Raw genomic sequence first — 15,797 nt, forward strand, 5'->3', positions numbered from 1 at the left:
TTCCTAATTAAGCATCAACTACAAATTTATAGTGCAGATCGTTACTGCTATGATTTTAATTAATGGTGGTTAAATCAATAATTCTTATAAGGTCTTATAAAGTCAATTTATTTACTAATAGGTAGTACTTATTTCTATTTATCTCCCTATATCTCTTCCAGTATTTTAAGCCTCAGCAGAGATACTGTTTGTTCTAAACCAAATAATGGACATTAAATTAAGATTGGATGAATGGATGAGTAGAAGGGTAGATAGGTCAATGGGTGGAAGGATGACTGAATGGCTGAATGAATGGAAAATATGTTCATGGCTTAAAATTTTTCTGAAGAAATTCAGCTAAATTTAAGTGTCTTCAGCTTTTTACCCATGAAATCAGGAATTTATGTTTTTGCTAAGAACCTACCTCACTCAAGTTAAATTGTGCAATTTAGATACTTACAGAATTCACACGTATCTCTGTATGAGCAGTTGCAAAATTCCAGTCTCATGTCAAGCTTCCCAATGCTGATTGGAGGCATTTATCTTATTAGAGTGGCTGGAGGCAACAAAGATTCCTATGATAAGTGAATTTTTCAAGAAAATATAGAATAATCCTAACCAAGATTCAGTCAAGACTGCTCAAATTATAAGTCCTATACATTAAGCAAATTAATGTCCCAATGAGCATCAGTCCAGAATTTATCAAAAACAGAACCAGTATGAGTGAAGTAGAGTAAGAATTTATTAAAGGGAGGAATTATTTGGGGAAGTCTGCATCTGGAGCTGAGCTGAAGTAGTCACAGTGCACCCAGCCAGGAGTTGGGAAGAAAAGATGAATGGACAATAGCAAAGACAAACTGGAAGCCCTGAAGCTGGACTGGAATCCACTCTTCCTTTTTCTTTTGGAAGTGAGTCAAGAATCCTGGAGAACAAGAATCCTGGAGAAGAAACTGGGAAGCACATCTTTTCAGCCTCTCCAACTTGGATTCTATGGGTGACATGCTGGAGAGGTTGGTGCCTTTGCCTAGAGTGGCAGGCACCGTTGGTCAAGTACTCAATCTGATGGAGGAGATTCAAGGAGAGCGGAGTGGCTGGAGCTCAGGTGCTGCTCCATCCAGCAAAGGAAGTCAGCAGATCAGCAACTGCATCTCTGAACTGCCCTTGTACCTAAGGTCTCACGTCAACTCTGTGAGAATAAAAAATACAGTAACTCACATTTCCCCCAGATCTCACTTGTGACTTAGTATTGACCTGGGACTGTTAAGGCAAGAAGGTTATGGGACATGATGTGTCCAGTTACTGCCTACAGTAAAAACATTAAGTTTGCAAAAGGGTTTACAATTTCAAATGGTGGACAAAGAACAGAAATGGTGTTGGATGTGATGTTTATGAGGAAGGAAGGGAGAAGATAGAAGAAAAAATTATAGGAAGAGTGAAAGAGGGAATAATAGAGATTGGCTGTTAGCAGGAGAAAAGAGAGAAAGAGAATCAATGGAAAGAGATAAATGAGAGAAATAATATAAAATTAAAAATTAAAAAACAATTAAAAATAGAAGCTGGGCATGGTGGCACACACCTGTAACCCAGCAGCTAGGGAGGCTTAAACAGGAGAATCACAAGTTCAAAGACAGCCTCAGCAAAAGCAAGATGCTAAGCAACTCAGTGAGACCCCTTCTCTAATAAAATACAAAATAGAGCTGGAGGTGTGGCTCAGTGGTTGAGTGCTCCTGAGTTCAACCCCCACCCCGTACCCACCCCAAGAAAACTTAAAAAGAACAAAAAATTATACATAAAAGTATACAAAACAAAACTGAAATATACTATCCAAACATCCCAATCCTCAATAAACTTATGATGAAAAATAATTGGTTTCAAAAATGGTAGAAATGTGAGAGAAAAAAGAAAAAGAAAACATATTTTTTCCATTGGAATTTAAAAGTTTCCAGCTTCCATTCTCAGCAGTTAGGGGGGATTGTCTGGAGTTTGATGCTTGCTCCACCCTCAAGGCTGGGGGGTTGCTAGGGTGAGAGGTTCAGTCCTGGATGCAGAACTCCTGGAAGTGGAGTGTAGGCTCAGGTACATTCCAGTCTCTTCATTGAAAACCAGTTGGAGATTTTAAGTCAGCACACCTCCAGAGCCCAACAATTGCCGGTCCACACTGGAAGAATGCACCCCCAAAATCTCCTTTGGGTTCCACTCATGTGGTATGGACCTTAAATCCTTTCACTGATTTTACTACCACGAATGATCCATGGCTCCTCCCTCAGCACACAGATTTCCTTTGAAGGATTTCTGAAAATTATTGAGCCTCATTTAATGAAATCTACATTAATAGTCATCCTGTTTAAAGCCAAGTCATTATGTCACCTGTGGACCCCATGGTTTCTGATCTCTGATTCAGTCTCCAAACTCAAATCTCTCCCGCCCCTGCCCTTCTGAATTCCAGGTCAGACGCTACTCTCCCAGCCATTACAATAAAGCAATGGTTGCTTATGAAAGACAAGGAAGGTGGAGCAGCTGAGTTTGTGGTTCCAGGACCTCTCTGAGGTCTCCCGTGTGAACTATTTTGGTCTCCTTTTAACTTAGGTGATAGTCATAGAGAAAAGGAAGCTCCCACCACCAAATGCAAAAGCAGTCATCCAAACCTTAGTTTTCTAGATGGTGAAATGAGGGCACCTCATTCCAAGGACCTTACCTGATCTTCCACATATTTACTAAAGCTATAATAAATAAGATCCCATCAAAATGTTCTACAAGATGGAGAGCTATTAACTATCTTTTACAGCATAACAAAGAAAACCAGTTTTTAGGATAGATAGATTCGCTTGCTCTTTCCTAGACTGGAAGTTTGAACTTTGAAAAGTAAAGAGCAATGTTTGTTAAGAAGTAGAACTCTAAATCTTCTTCCAATCTTTTTGATTTTCAGATGTGTACAGTGCTTTTAAATCGAAAGTGAAGCAATACATGATTCAAAGATAAACCAATTTTAAGAAATGGAGACAGATTAATAAAATATTTACTGTTCAAAAGAGAAAAGAAAGCTGCTATAATTCTCCTGCATTTCTATTCATTATAACCCTCCAGAATGTTTGCTCATATGGATCACAAATGAATCTTGGGAAGAATCTAGCAGAAGGTTTTGATTAAATGGTATGTTGAATAAACAATGCTGAGACATTTTAATGAGGTCAGATGAAAGGGCGGTGCTGAAAAGAAATATTTAAAAAATTACTTTGAGGCTCTATCTTTAAACCAATTCCTGAAGAACTGAGCTCTATTTCTTCTCAGGGTGCCATTATCTGAAGACTTTAAATCCTCTCACTGATTTTGCTACCACAAATGATCGATGGCTTCTCCCTCAGCACACAGATTTCCTTTGCAGGATTTCTGAAAATTATTGAGGCTCATTTAATGAAATCTACATAAATAGACATCCTGTTTAAAGCCAAGGCATTTAGTCACTTCTTCACATACGTCCAAAACAAAGTTAAATAATAGGCCCTTAGTTCTTTATGAGACAATGCCAAAATATTGTTTCTTGGCCATGATGCCTTCTGAAAGCCAGTCGTTGGACAAAAGTCAATTTTAGAAATGGAGTATGGCTTACAGGAAGAAGGATCCTTGACTCCATCAGGGCTGGGAAGGGAGAAAAGGGAGTCAGAAGTAGCCAACCAGGAAGACAGACAGACCAGCCAGTAGGACTGACATTGCAGACTGATGCTGTCATAAAAGTACAGGATGGACCCATAGCAATTGGTGAAGTCAAGGAACTGCAAAAGGCAAAGGTGTCAGTTGAGACCTCAATATACATACTCCACACAGTGGAGAGAAAGGTCATAGTGAGCTTTGAAAATACTCACTGATTTAGGGAACTAAATGGATTACCAGATGATTGGGACAATGAGAAGATGAGCGTAGAATATCTGGCCATGGGTCTCAGAAGACCAGTGCTTTTACCAGGGGCCTGGAGACATCAGGCCATGGCATGGGAAACCAGAAGTGGGTCACCTTCTTCTCTAAGATCTCTGAGTCTCAGGAAAATGAGTTTCTGTGTGTCAGTGGACCAAAGAGAGATCTGACCTCTGAGAGAAGCAGGATTCAGTGAAGGCAACTGAGCAGACTGAATGTGAATGCAAAGGAATGTTTACCACAGAAGGGAGAACTTCAAAGGGCGAAGAGTTTGAAAGGGAGGTTATTTTGGAAACTTGGATCTGAGGAATGGAACCAGGAAGCTGTGTGGGGATGCCACTGCTACTTACATAATATTCACACTTCTCAAAAAAAAAAAATAATATAGCCTATTTGAGAAGATTGTCTCAGCAAATGGAGATATCATTAAACTTAAAATATTATATCCATTGTATATATATATATATATGTATATGACCATATAGCAATAATACACACATACACTTTTAAATTCAATGTGCATCACTGTTATCAGCACTGATTGATATCTTAGATGGGTCAAACCAAATTAAGATTACCGAGGGATGCTCACCTCCTCTTTTTTCTTCTTTCTTTTTTTTTTTTTTTCATTTGCTGCTATTCACAAGTGAAATCTTTTCTTATCTGAGACTCTTACAGATCTGTCAGCAGGACCCAACGTGTTGATTAATGAAAATGAGAACAACCTGGCCATAAGTTTAGAAATGGTCCGTGTCCCTTCTCATTTACCTCGCCCAACCTTCGTTCCTAATTTCACATTCTTTCAAACCCAACACCTTCAGAAGCTTCTACTTCCACTCCACAGCTCCTGTCAGCCTGTGATGTTCCAAGAGGTTGTCACTTGCTAATGTCTTCCTCATTTCACCAGGCCAGCCCTCTGCAACCTGAAAATGCCACAGAGCAAAAACTTGGGAGGAGTCCAAGAAAGGCTTGTCTTGTGTTTCCAATGCAGCTCGGGAAGTAAAGAACAAGAAACATCATTGGTCATCCTGGAAAGCTACTTTATAAGTATGAAAACTAGAATCACTTAGTTTCAGGTACAATTAGATGATTCATTCTGGTAGAAAGACCAGTGTCAGGGAAATGACTTTTCATGGTCACTGCTCACTGGTTAAAATTGTGAAAGGCATTTGTGAACATGTGTCCTAGAAAGGATAAAAATAGTCAAGCAATGGACTATAGGACATTGTTCCCCCTTTGCTCCATTAGATCATCATGGGAGAAGAGATGGTGCTGCCCTTCAAGCTGGTCTGTTTCCAGCTTCTGGCTGAATGATACTTCTAAGGAAAAACAAAACGACCTGACAAAGTCATTCCCTTTGTCTCACTCAAATCTCTAAATTTGTGAAGTTGAACCTGTTCCTTTCATTTTATCTTCAGTGCACATATATCTCTAGCAGCACTAATGGGTGACATCTAAGGCTTATTTATATCTCTGGAGCCCTACAGAGTATATCCCTCTCCCTTTACCAGACAGCTATGTAGACGGAATTGAAAAATTAGTTGCTTTTATTTGTTTTCTGTTTTGCATCAAAGCACATGAAACATGACAATTGAATCTTTTGCTCCTATGACTACTGAATCATATGGAAGTCTTTCTTTTCTGGTCACACTTAGCTGATGAGCCATATGGTACCAATGTATTAAGAAGATTCTGAGCAAGTTTCTCCAAATACAAAATATTATTTAGATTTCCCTAATTTATGCAAATGAGACCATTCATTTTCCTACCTAATCCTCTCTGGAGATGCTCCAAGGTTTGAAATGAAAGAAATTATTCTTTCAAATATATGTAATCCACATTAATTGCTTTTGACAGCAAAAGGGTGGAATAGTTAGATACTGCAGTGGTTAATACTTTAATCATGTCACCTCCGAAGTAAACCTAGCTGGGTGCAATGCTCTGAGGAGCAACCATGCCAATGTTCCTCAGAGAATCAAAACGCAGGCAGCTCATACTTCTCAACTGCATTTTAATGTAAATGAACTTACTTATGGCAAGAGGAGAAAAAGGGACCAGAACCTCGAAAGAGGGGAGAACAAAAAGCTTGTCTAAAGTCTCTGGGGACAGAAACACTGATCTTGCCATTTAGTAAATTCCAGTGGAATAAAGGTCAAGTTCTTGAGAATGACAATGAGACTTTATAAACTAGTCCAACTTTTCTTTATACTGGTTCACGCTCCCTATAGCCCAGTCTTATTTTTCTTATTCTCCAAATCCTGGTCCCTCATCCTTACCCTTACTTTTTCTTTTAATGTATTTCTCTTCATTTTTTGGAGATTTAACTCAAATGACAACCAGTCTGGGCAATTTGTTCTTTCTTTTCCAGCCAGAAGTCATCATTTTTCTCCATAACTTAAGAGCTCATTCAACCTCTTCGACAGCATTTTTGTAGTTCTATGATCTAGTAATTGATATGTATGTCTTGCCTTCCTGAGGCATGTGTCCATGGGAAAAGAAAAATCATGATTAGATGAAAGTAAAAACAAATTGTGAAGCATTACTTAGCACAGGCACATAGTACATACACATTTTTTAAATTAGTGAATGCATTAAGAAATGAATGAATATCTGGTCTGGAAAATCATAAACTCCTTGAACCAGGAGATTATGTCTTCAAGTTTTAGTTGGTTATTTTCCAAACTCAATCCCCATTTTAGTCAGCTTTTACACTGTTGTGATTTAAAGATAGGACCATAACAACTATAGGGGAGGAAAAGTTTACTTGGGGGCTCACGGTTTCAGAGGACTCAGTTCATAGACAGCAGACTCCATTCTTTGAGGCTTGAGGTGAGGAAGGACATCATGGTGAGACAGTGTGGTGGAGGGAAGCAGCTCACATGATGATCAGAAGCAGAGATAGAGTCCACTACTCCCCAATGCCCCACCTCCTCCAGCCATACCCCACCTACTTTCAGTTACTACTCAATCCCATTAGGTGATTAATTCACTGATTGGTTTAAGGCTCTTGTAACCCAAACATTTCTTCTCTGAACCTTCTTGTATTGTCTCACATGTGAGCTTTTGGGGGACACCTCACATTCAAACCATATTCAAATTCCCATTCAAAAAAAAAATCTAGAAAGACATCTTAATCATGATAATTTTTTTCTTTTTCTTTTGCAGTGCTGGGATTGAACTTGAGGCCTTGTATATGTTAGGCACTGTTGTACCTTTGAGCTACACCCCCAATCCTTTTGTTATAGATCTTCATGAATATAGTGGGAATTTAGTTGAGCTATGATGGACATATGGAGGTCTGGAATGGGTCAAATGTGATAGGCAATTACAAGAGTGAACTTTAGACTTTATGGCTCTGAGTTCAAGAAAATGAGAATTGCTTGGCTCTCTTAAAAAAAAATACTTTATCCAATTGTGTTAGACCTAAGATCAAAATTCTTTTAAATTAAGACAGCTAAATTTTAATTAACAGTTACTTTGTTTCTTAAACTACAAGGTTATTTTCTTAAGAAAATTAGTACCAAAGGTTAAAAAAAGTAAGTAAGCAGTCATGAATTCTCTTTAAATTATTCATAAATAAAAGAAGTGATTACAATGCAGTTAAAGAAATGGAACATTTTAATTCATAGGCTAAATTAGGCTGTTTGCTTACAATTTCTTTTAACTTCTACCAGTGAATGTGAGGCATCCCAATCTGCAGGTAACGCAATTAAATACAATGGTATGTGAGTCAATCAAAGTTCCAGACTAATTTCCAGTGGTATGTATTCAATGGTCAGTATGATCATGGGGAATAGTGTTGGCAAGAGCCATGGTAAATGCAGTATGATGGATCAAAAATAAAAGAAGTTTCTTAATAAGTTTTACTGAAAGGAATATCTCATTGGCTATGAACTATTAACTACCTTAAAATCCTATACACCCTTTTTACCATCTATGCACAGGCATGATAGCTTGGAACTCCAAGAAAAATTAACTTTCAATCAAGATGTTTATCAGAACTCTCTCTCACACTCAGTGGTGTTTACTTAATTATCCTAAGAACTATGGCATGATAAATCTTACAAGTCTCTTTTAAATAATCATTAAGATTTTCTAGTGTTGTGGCCATGGGGCTTTCCAGAAGACCTATCTGAAGTCTTCCCTCGAGTCTATAGAAAAGCAGAATCTAAGGATGTTCCATTGCTTTGATGGACGACCTTGCCGCATCCCTCCATCTTGACTTCTGGGACAACATGGTCTTCATCAATGAAACATCAGCAGGCACTGATCTGAGTGTGCATGGTCAGTCAGACTGCTTTTCTCCTCTATGCTTATAGCCCCTTGATTGATGGCTCCTGGGTGCCTCCAGGTTTCTTCGCAGAATATCAGCAATAATCTACACCTGCCCACTTTCCCAGGAGTTCTCTGATGATGAATGGGATAATAACTGAAAAATGATCTGCCATGTTTGATAGTCAAGGAAGTGAATAAGAAAAAAAAATACTATAATACTGTAATTTCTTTGATTATTATAATTGCACACTTATAATTCCCATAATACAGAAAAGAAAATGTCAATCAAAATGAGTGAATCATGAAAGACTTTAGCTCTGTTGCCCTGGCAAGTCTTATCAACTCAACATGATGGACACTTTGGCTTTGTTTACCTCTCTAATTATCAAGGGCTGAGTCAAGGTCATCTTTCTCTGGTCATTAATAAGACTAATGCTTCAAAGACCATTTAATGACTGTAGTGCCTCATGATGGTCTAGAACTAAATTCAAACTTGCAAACTTTACCCTCTGCTAATTATCATTCTTGCACAGCAGGAACTTCTTAAATCATTGTTTCTCAAAGTAAAGTCATTCTTGTATCACTTTGCAATTTCTGTCATGTCTCCAATACCACCTACAATGTAAATTACTTAAAATATTTCTTTATATCCTGAGCAAGACTATCCAGGAAATAAGGTTTAATGTGCCAATTACAATTTCACATATAATAAAACAAGTACATTACTATAAAAATTAAAAGGTGGTATCTGAAATTATTCTACATAACACTAGAGATATTAACACCATATTTTGAGGAATGTTGTTTGAATATATTACTGAGAAATCAAATACTTAAGCTTAGGATTAGTTGAAATGATATTAGGAATAGCAAACACTAGGGAGACTCATGTGAATTCTATGGTGTCTAAGTACATTCCTTTAGCTCATGATACTTAAAAAAAAAATACAGGCTCAACATCTTATTCTTTGCCCACCTTTTTTGTGTATATTCTAAAAGATACAGTTGATTATTATCAAATATTTGTTAATCTTTTCCAAAATGTGCTAATGTAGAACACATGCAACTAGTTATTTACAACACGGAATACCAACCCCGGTGAGTAAAGAAAAGAATAGTGCCCATTTTTCAAATCAAAGAGCTCAAATATGATTATTCAAATATTCAGCTTCTAGGTATAGTTATGTCTTTGTACTCTTGTGTTTGTGTCATTTTTCTGTCTAACCTTCAATTTTCCAATCTGCAAAATAAGGTTGTTAAAGTAAATATAATCTCTATGGTCTTTTGCAGCTGCATTTTTTTGGTCTATAATTAATTCATCCTAAAAATCTGATACAAAGGATTTAGATGCTTGTCACCATGAGCTTCCTTAAAAGTGTTTCCTAAGTGCTATGTAAACTGAATTTCAATTTTAGGAAAGATATAAAACATTAATATTTTATTTGGAAAATGTACATTCCCATCATCATACAATGAATTTTCTACTCTCAAACAATCTGAATGTTGGACTTTGAGAAAAAAAAAAAAAAAACAATCTTGTCCATCACACCTGGAGAGACACATTGGGAATTTTTGCAAAGATGCAATAGGTAAGGTTTCTGAGAGTTCACTGAGAAGTCAAACTAAATCCAGGCTTCATTCCAATCCCAGCTGGAAGGATTCTACCTAACAGCAGGTAAGTTGAAATGATATTAGGAATAACAAACACTAGGGAGACTCACATTCACTCTCTGTAAATTTTCATATTTGTTATTTACCTTTTCGTTTGGGTTATATTTGCTTACACACAGATTTTTTTAAAAAAAATTCTGCCAACTCTTATTTCTTCCATTGCTTGGAAAACTAGGGAATTTCTTCTAGTGAGCTTATAAATATTAATTTCTATGTTCTGCAATTTTCCCCTAGCCAATGTCATTATAATCATTTGGTCTCAACACAGTAAATTAATTTTTCTTTTCATGAAAATGAGCTGCAAATTCATCTAAGGATCTGGATCTGTATAATCTTTTCCATGCAAAAATCACCCGGCATCCCTCCAACCTTTGAAAGTGTAAGGATTGTGCCACGTAGTAGTAGTAAGTAGTAAGTAGTAAGTAGTAGCAAGTGCTAGAGGGCAGGCCTTCCAGCAAATCAATATTTTTCCCATTTTACATGGTCATTATAGGAAAGACTGTAGAATGAATAGGACATAACTTTCCTATGTTCATATATGAATACACCACCAGTAAAACTCCATATCATGGATGACCAAAAGAATGGGATCCCAATTAGAACAAGTTAGACTTCATGTATGTATATGTATACACTCCACTATCATGTATATGTATACAGAAAATATTTTCTTTAGAATTATTTTATTAAACCATAAATGTACAACAGCTTCTTAACTCTACACATGCACTTAAAATGTTTAAAGGAAAACGTTATGTCTTATTACATCATGATCCTGGCTAATAGCTTTTCAAAACTTTGAGAAAAATCTTAAAGTTTTCACATGTCACCTGAAACTTACAAATTTAACATTATCAAAGAAGGAATGCTTCTACACTCTTACAAAGACCGCTAGAAAGAAACAACAATTTAAAAAAAAGGCTTTTATTATTTTTATTTTTTACAATCCTTCCCCCACGGTAAGGTAATGTTATTAAATAATCTAATCCATTCCAAAAAGGGCTCTCTGCATCTGCTCTGGTGTCTTCTGCCATATCATTGCATATTTATGCATGACTGAGATAAGAGTTTCCTTAACATTGTTATTTCGATAACCTGAAGCTGTTCAGTTACCTTTGGGCTCTCATCCTCTCCTATTTATACAATGAAGCTCAAGGCAAATAGGATGAAGCTCAGTATCGGCTCCTCCCACCATAACCCTCACTTCCTCCAGGACCATAATTTTCTCTACCACGTGGTCGCCCCATGTTCCTGCTACCAAAGTTTCCACTATTCATTAGACTATATTTAGAAGGTTGCTGGTTATAATTTCCAAAATCATTATAACTTCCACTTCCATAATTTCCTCCTCCATAGTTGTCATAACCACCTTCATAGCCCCCACCCCGGTTTCCATATCCAGATCCTCTACCACCATGGCCTCCTCTTCCTCCTCCATAACCAGGGCTACCTCCAAAATTGCCACGCCCAGGTCCTCCTCCAGATCCATTATAACCATCCCCAAATCCACCTCTGCTTCCATATCCGTCAGATCTTCGTCTAAAGTTGCCTCCTCTTCCACTCCTGGAACTTTGGACTTTTTGCATTTCTTGTCTAGACAAAGCCTTTCTTACTTCTGCATTATGACCATTGATGGTGTGGTATTTTTGCAATACAATTTTGTCCACAGGATCATGGTCATCAAAAGTAACAAAACCAAAGCCTCTTTTCTTTCCAGACTGCCTATCTGTAATTATCTCAATGGTGTCAATTTTTCCATATTCTTTGAAGTAATATCTAAGATGGTGTTCCTCGGTATCTTCTTTAATTCTGCCAACAAACAGCTTCTTCATAGTCACATGAGCCCCTGGTTTTCCAGATTCCTCTCTTGCTACAGCTCATTTTGGCTCAACCACTCTCCCATCAACTGAATGAGGTCTTGCAGCCATGGCAGCATAAACCTCAGCCATGGATGAGAAGGTTACAAAACCAAATCCTCTGGATCTTTTGCTTGCAGGATCCCTCATAACCACACAATCTGTAAGTTTTCCCCCATTGCTCGTAGTACTTTCTTAAACTGTCCTCTGTGGTTTCAAAACTTAAGCCACCAATAAAGAGTTTATGGAACTGTACCTTTACTCTCTCCACGGAGGACTCAGTCGCTTCAGCCCCATTTCCCGCAGGCAAGTGAGATAAAGAGAGATCTCCGCAGACAAACACGAAGCGGACTCATCCTGGCGCTGTTGTGAGAACTGCCGCTGAAGAGCACCTCCACACAGGACCAGCACTGCTGCTACTGCCGCTAGAGCCGCTGCCGCTGCTTTTCTAGAACCTTCCTCCGACTAACTCCAATTTATTTTTAAAATGGACTTGGTTCTTGCTCTTCTAATCTCTCGCTGCTCCTCACTAATCTCTCCCCTCCCTAATCTCAGGGAAATGGGATTACCTTTTTTCCCCGTGTTAGGCAGATTTATCTGTCCTTGAGTTCACACCCACCCTAGGAATGAAGTAATCCAGACTTTGGGGAGGGTATCAGAAGATCTCAGAAAAAACTCTCTCCCAAATTAACAAGTGAATTATAACTCCAGACAGAAAACCCCTGGAATGTAGCCTTTGAATCACCTCTTTAAAAGTCCCTTGTTCCTGCTGATGGGCAGAATCACAGCCTTTAGGACAGGTGTCCCGTGTGTTTCTCCTCTGCTAGCAAGGCAAAAAACCATCTCTTCTTCCTTTTTTCTCAAAACCATGTCCTCATTATTGATCGGCATCAGGGGACAAGGACCAAGCTTTTAGCAACACAAGGAAGTTTGCTGCTGTGTTTTCAGCATGTCCCTGGCATGTTCTCAGCCCACAGGCAGAGTCAATTTTCCTTTGCTCAGCCAGTTTCATGGCAAATTGGTTGTGCAAAGGAGCTGGGTACAAAGTATCATGCTTCAGTTTGTGTCCACTTGGCCTGTTGTGTATATTTTCTAGAAAATCCTGGGGTGGTATGACTGTACATTTTGAAGAAGAGTAAGTGAGGGGTCAGGACAGAGGCGCACGCCTGTAATCCCATCGGCTCAGGAGGTTGAGACAGGAGGATTGTGAGTTCAAATCCAGCTTCAGCAGAAGTGAGGCACTAAGGAACTCAGTGAGATGCCGTCTCTAGCATGCACAAGGCCCAGAGTTCAATCCCTACCACTCTTTTTGTCTGATTCCCATTTTCCCCTCAGCTCATGTGAATGTACACACTGGCCACAGCATCTGGAGAAATTGTGGTAATACAGCAGTTTGGGAACGGAACAGCAGGATTTGGGCAAGGCATGATGAGCAAGTATACTTTCAACTCGGAATATCCTACATAGTTGGAAAAATTACTACCTCTGCACTGAGATTGCTCCAGACTGTAGAGGCACATAGCTGTAGGGACTCGGATGAACTAAGAACCCATTGTGGAAGCTCAGTTGTGTTTTCAAGAAAATATTTTTTAAAATCTATTTAAAAAAAAAAGAAAGAAAGAAGTACTCTACACAAAAGGAAATAGTAGGAAAAAAATCTGGAAATAAGAAACATTCAGGGGCAAACCAATGCATAAGGTGGAATATTTGTGTGATTTTTTTTTATATAAAGGTCTTTAACTTTCTTCTCTGTTTTTGGAAGATAGAGAGCTAGATTTGATCATAAAAGTGATCATTCTATATGTGATTTTGTGTTTTATTTCCTATAATCTGATGAATAATATAAGTTATTTGCATACAATTTAACTGCAACATAATATTTCATTGGATAAATGAATCACAATTAATTCAGCATTCTCCATTTTTAGATTTTTTAATTTAAATCCAAATTTGTGTAGTGTATTGCAATGAATAAATCTGTAACTGAGTTTCATTTCTTGTTTTGGTCTTTATTTTTATTTTTTTTCTTTTCTCTTCCTCCTTCTTCTTCTCCTTAAATTTTGATCTTTTTGCAGGAGTGGAATTTAGTCAATAGGCCTGATCACTTTTGTACCTCTTGACAAATTACCAATTTTTTTTCTATGCACTGCTAGCATAAATTTATCCCATACACCATAATTTAGGTCCATTTTCTCCATAAAGAATAATCAACTTTTGATTTTTAAATTTTGTTTACTTGATAGAAGAAAATGGAATCAGATTTTCAACTTGCATTTTTTATTTTTTAAACAAAGCATATTTACCTATTGTATCTTCTTCTTTGATGAATAAATGGATATTATCCATTTCCTATTTATTTATAGAAGGCCTTATTTTTAGTGACAATATCTATTCTCTTTCTGTATATAAAATATTCACTCTTCCTGCAATATATTCTGTGAATAGTTTCCCAGTTTGTTTATTAACTTTTAATTTAGACTTATTTGCGCATGCGCGCACACACGTACACATATATCCACACATATATCTATTTTTGTTGTTATTTGGGGTTCTAGTGATTGAATATTGAACTCAGGGGTACACTTCACTGAGCTACCTCCCCAGTCCTTTTTATTTTTTTTTTCTTTTGAGATGGGGTCTCACCAAATTGTACAGGCTCTCATCCAAATTATGATCCCTGCCTCGGCCTCAAGCGTACACTATTGTGCCCAACTTATTTATATTTTTATACTCAAGTCTTTATGAGTTCTTTCATTGCTTGAAAGTGAAAAATCTTCTCTAGAGAGCTAATAAATATTAATTTCTATTCTCTCCTACTTTTTTAGTTTTTTTCAATAGCTGATTATTTATGTTTTAGATTTCTCAGTCCTTAAGAAGAATAAGACATTGCCTGGAGTATCCAAAATTACTGTAGAAGGGGGGAAAAAGGGGGGTTCATAGAGGATTTAAGTACCAGTATCTGACATGTGTTCAGGGATTTTGGAAGCCCTTAAATTGTGAAGCCTGGTCATATTGCACACCTACAAATGCTTTTGTATTGTTCCAAGTTACTATTCATTATGCAAAGCTCTAAAGGGAGCATGGGAAGAAGAAACAGAAGAAGGAGATGAGAGTATTACCTTTTGTAATCAAGCCCAGATTTTACATGTAATATCACTTATACGGAAGTAGCAGAAACATCACACAAACCTTGCTCTGAGCTAATGTAGGTGTCATGAAACACCATAGGGTAGGGCTACTATACATAATACAACAAACACAAACTTGTGACATTTATCTTGTAAGTACAGTTTATTCTAGACTATGCTATATACTATCCCCAAACCAATTATAGTTTCAGGCACTTTAAAAAGTTGCTTTTCTTGAATTAGACCAGACATAATTAGTCCGACAATCAATCCGCTGAATGGTTTGTGTAACACTAGGATCAATGCCATCACTTGTGGGTAATAGAAGAGACTTGTTTGAACTTCATTTAAGGGATCTTCACTGAACACTGTATTTATGCCAGGCACTTTTCCGGGAATTAAGAATCCAAAATATAAGCAGCACATTGACCCTGCTTTCCAGGACAGTGATTCTCCAACATGATGAATGTTTTTTTTTGGAAAAGAGATATTCCTGAATTCTACCTCGGGTTATCTAGCTCAGGGTGGAGCCTGCTGTTTTCTGTTTCAAACTTTAATCATGAGTTTGATGATTCCCCAGAATGGAAAATCACTCTTAGAACCAATGATGGTCTCTATTCCCTGGGATCTTAATAGGGAAACACTTCCATTTCTTGGGTCATTAATTTAAAACTAGGGGCTTCACATAAAGAACCTTGAAATTTTCATACTGTATCTCATAATCAGTCAACCAGTATTGGCCCATTTTATAGATTTAAAAAAACTGATCTTACAGGTTCAGGAATTCTCCCATGTATCACACATCAAAAGTCAGCGCACCTGTAATTCCACCCCAGAGATCTTTGATATTAAAGTACAGATCAGAGAAAAAACAATCACCTGGGTTAAATGGGAATGTGTTAGGAATTTTCAACAATTAAATCAGAAAGTTTAAATAATTTGGTCAAGAATATTCACAATTCAAAACCAACTCGTGTCA

General features: G+C 37.4%; 1 pseudogene across 1 annotated transcript; it reads right to left on the reverse strand.

Moving 5' to 3' along the window:
• Positions 1-10,781: 10,781 nt before the first annotated feature.
• On the reverse strand, positions 10,782-13,210 carry LOC308648154 (heterogeneous nuclear ribonucleoproteins A2/B1-like; annotated as a pseudogene). Its single transcript has 2 exons — positions 13,174-13,210; positions 10,782-12,017 (listed from the first exon to the last, which is right to left on the reverse strand). The product of its transcript is annotated as a heterogeneous nuclear ribonucleoproteins A2/B1-like (transcript).
• Positions 13,211-15,797: the final 2,587 nt, after the last annotated feature.

This window comes from Spermophilus citellus (genome assembly GCF_964194105.1).
Source record: "Spermophilus citellus genome assembly, chromosome: 4".
Lineage (NCBI taxonomy): Eukaryota > Metazoa > Chordata > Mammalia > Rodentia > Sciuridae > Spermophilus > Spermophilus citellus.